Below are 4,346 nucleotides of genomic sequence, written 5' to 3' on the forward strand. Positions count from 1 at the left end.
GGTCCTTACTGAGGAAGACAGAGGCAAAGAAGTTATTAAATATGTTGGCTTTGTCGTCTGGCGTGACAACCAGATTCCCCGTCTTGTCCTGCAAGGGCCCCACATTTCCTGGGGCCTTCTTTCTACTCCCTATGTATTTAAAAAAGGACTTCTTGTTGTCCTTAATCCGGGAAGCCAGCCCCTGTTCCATCTCTGCCTTGGCCTTCCTAACCATCCCCCTACATCCCCGAGCAACTGCAGAATAGTCTGTTCCAGACCCCTAACTGATTTAAGTTAAATTAGATTCCCCCAGAATCCCAGCATACTCTCTGAGCTGGGAGGAGCTAGCTGGCCCCTCCTCTCTGTTCCCTGGCTGCAGCTCCAGCAGAGACTTGCAGGCACAGCAGAGTCTGTCCTGCTTCCCTGTCCCCTCCCCCCCACTAGCATATGGTATGCTAGCTAATGCTGTGTACGGCAGATAGCACAGTGTCAGCTTAGGACTTTTCGGAGCTAATCAACAGCTCACCTGGTAATGTCCCTCTGTTCCTTCCTTTGGAAAAAGCTGTTTAAGAAGAGCTTGAACTAATGAGCAAGGCTTTGTTTTCTGATGGGGTGCTTAATGCTGATAACAAACTGATAAATGCTCTATTATCAAAGGGTGTGGGGGGAGGGCTCCCTAATCACAGCATCTTGCCAAGGCCTGGCCATGTCCCCCCTCAGCTCAGCCCTGTGGAAGGGACGGGAGGGCTGATCTAATGCCCCCTCCCCACCCAGCTTCTAGCCTGAGCCACTGCAGGCATATGTCAGCATTTTTTCAGTCCAAAGGGAATATCTGTGAAGTTACAAAGTGATTTAGCCTAGCCACGTTAGATTAACCTGCAAAGATTGAATCAATTCAGGCTCAGGCTTTTTGAATGTCTGTCACTAGCCTAGGTATCTAAATTTTGATTAAAATTGTTTAGTCACTTTTCATATAACAGGGAAATGAGATTCTTACTAAGGAGCCTGGGAAACCAGCTATAAAATTAGAGACATTGGAATTTTCAATGACATTTTTTTCCATCAGAAAATACTAATTCAAAATGGAAGCTTCTTTGTGGCAAATGTTTGGTTTTGGTGAATTTTGAAATATTTTGGGAAAGTTTTGAAAACGTTGACAGATGACATTTCAACATTTTCAAACCAAAAATTAATTTTTCATTTTCAAATGCTTTTTTCCAGTCAAATACAGCTCTATGTTAGTTTTTATAAAGACTTTAAAACTAAGGAAGATCAAAACCAAAGTAAGATGTTTTGAATGACTCCTAACTGAAAAAAAATTGGTTGTAAAACATTTCCAGGTTTTGACTTTTTATACTAGGCCTTGACAGAAAGATCCAGATCCTAATCCACCTATTGGGTGTCTTAAGTATGATTCTTTTCCATCCTGTGCAAGTGCCTGGAAATCCATGAATTCACCTACTTTTGTAATATGCCATAATCTTATCTGTAGAACTGAGTCAGTTATGTAATGACAGGTAGAAGGACCCACTCATCTTTTCACAGATTCAAGCAGCATGGAATAGGATCATGCTTAGGTACCCAATTCCATGTACATGTCTAAGTGGTGGCCCAAAGAGTTTCTGAAATCTTACTATTTTTCCTAAGGTATGAAAAGCATTTCTGGCTTATTTTTACTGTTGGCAGAATGATCTGAATGAATATTAATGTGATATAAAGAGCAAGATGGGATAGGAACATACTTTATTGTTAAATACAAAGAATAAAAAAGGTAAAAATCTTTCCCTTATAGTTGTCTTAACAGCTAAAAAGACAAACAAACAAGTAAACTGATTAGTTGAAGGAGGCTTGGATATGTTATGTAGCACTTATAGGCACTTCAGGAAAAAAAAACTACCCCTGGCTAGGTTCATGAAGCATCTGGAAAGCAAGTGGGGATGTGAGAAATGGGAATTAAGTTCCTGGAATGGTTCTGGCTTGGTAGCCATGAACTGAATGCCTGGCTACAAGCTTCCTGGGATTTGTTGGATAACTGTAGAATCAACAGAGAAGAACAGCTTCTGGATTTTACAGATACCCAAGAGTAAGTGAGAAAAAGACTGGTACAGGTGACCATAAAGAACTTGGCCAAAGCCACTGATGTGGTTAGAAATGTTTGCATTTGATGTAGATGGTGTCTTTGATACATCAGTATCCCTGTTCCCAAACAAAACATCCCTAAAAAACCTCTCCAAACAAGATTTCTGAACTTGACACATGACACAATGGTAGGAAAATCATATGTTTTTATTCCCTCGTGTATAAATGGCTCAACTGGCCACCACAGCACAAATTGACAGGTGGGAATTCTAAGCTCATTGCCTCTCCTGCTTCTAAAGGGGAAGAGAACCCATTAGCAAAAGCAAGGAAAAAGACAGTTTTAAAATAATCAATTGTCTGAAACATGCTGTTTTGGCAAATCTACCATGTATTTCCTGGGAAATGGGAGCCAATGCTGGCAAGAAAACTATTTGAAAGTCCTCTTGCCTCAGTTTGGAGGACTTCTGAGCTAGTATCTCATTTCAAGATTCCTTATTTCCAGCAGAAGAAGGTGCTTGTGAAATGCTCATTCATTTTTAGCACTTGATCAGGTAATGGCATTTTTTCAAAATCTGGAAATTTTATCTCAGAGTTGAGGTTCAGAACTAGCGTAGCTGCAAGCAATGCATTGTGTTCAGCACGTAGCAGCCAGTCTTGATTAGTGCTTCCTGACACTACTGTAATCCAAAGAAATAAATAATAGAGAAGATGCAAGAATGGTGTCCTAAAAAATGTGAAGCTAGCAGCAGCAATGCTTAATTTAATAATTTCAAGTTTTTGGTCATATGAATGAATCCTTTTCAGCCATGAAGGGTGATTTATCTTGCAATCATTACGAAGTTGTCTGGAAGCCAGTCACAAAGGGAGTTTGTGTCATTTGGAAGACAGTGTCCCAAACCAACTGTCTGGTACTTATGATGATTGTATCTATCCACGTCCCTCTACTGGACAGAATCAGAGATGCCTAACTGTTTATGATATCTTGTCATTAAGAAAGGTTGGCTTGAAAAAGGGACAGATGCCCTGTGGCAAGAAGTGACTACTAATGGAGCTTCTCCTTTAGCTCAAGTGGTAGAAGCCTGTGTTACTGGAGCAGAAGGTCATGAGCTTAATTCCTTCTACTGCACTATGCTATTAAGCTGATAACTGTAATGGCTGTATGCCAGCAATGAACAGTTACACTTCCACCCTTTTTGTCCTGGGTTAATACTATTCAACCTCCATTAAACTTCCTTCTTTTCTATTGGCTGGAATCTAATTTTTCGTCCAAGGAAACAAGAAGAGCGAGAAACTTTTTAAAAAGACAACAGCAATCCTTTTACACGGGTAGAAATGAGAGACTTAATCTACTATAAAAACAATGTCCCTGAATGCCAGCAATTATGAAACTATGCAAAGGTGAAGTATACCTAGGGAGTTAGACATTGCTGAGAAACTTGTTTGTAACAAAACTGGCAAAAATCTCCAGAATCTTGTCTATGCTACTGCACAGCACCAGTGTGGCTGCACCACTGATGACTTTTGATGGAAGAAAGGGGCAATTTCTTCTAGTGGAAAGGTAACATTAATCACAATTATTATTCTCCACATCCTCTGTACAGTACCTCGATGGCACTAGTCTAAGGATTGAGAACTAGTGTCTCCTGGATTGCTACATACTTCTGACTCTCAATATTCTCTTGCTATAAACTAATTATAACTTAGGAAAGGCTGTTCATTAGGCCTGTGCGAAGTAGCTAGTATTCGCTTGAATTTGGATTCAGCTGATTTGGAGGACAGTGAATCGATTTGGTGATTCGAATCACTGTCCCGAATTGATTCAGTCAGATCTGATTCAGAGATCTGGCTGTTGCTGAATCTCCAAATCACCCAGGCCCATCCCCCACCTGCTCTCCCAGTCCTGGCAATGGCTGCCCTGCTCACCCCAGCTCCCGGAACTTGGAAAAAAAAAACCCAGACTCACTGGGTGCTGCCAGGTTGGGGGGCAATCCCTGCTGCCCCCCACTGCCCCACGCCACATGGGGGGGCTCTGCACAAGCCCTCTGATGCCCCCCCACTCTCCCAGCCCCCCCATGGTTGCTCTGCTCACCCCAGCTCTGGCCCTTAAGGAAAAAAAAGCCCCAAACCCCAGGCTCACCAGTTCCTGCCCAGTGGGAGGTGATCCCTGCTGCCCCCTACTGTGGGGGAGGGGCTCTGCATGAGCCCCCCGAAGCCCTGAGGCTGCTGTAGGAGGCAGTGAGTCCTGGGATTTTTTTCATTTTTTCTTTCTTAAAGGGCTGGAGCTGGGG

Source organism: Gavialis gangeticus, unplaced genomic scaffold (genome assembly GCF_001723915.1).
Source record: "Gavialis gangeticus isolate Ggan-Ray unplaced genomic scaffold, GavGan_comp1, whole genome shotgun sequence".
NCBI lineage: Eukaryota > Metazoa > Chordata > Crocodylia > Gavialidae > Gavialis > Gavialis gangeticus.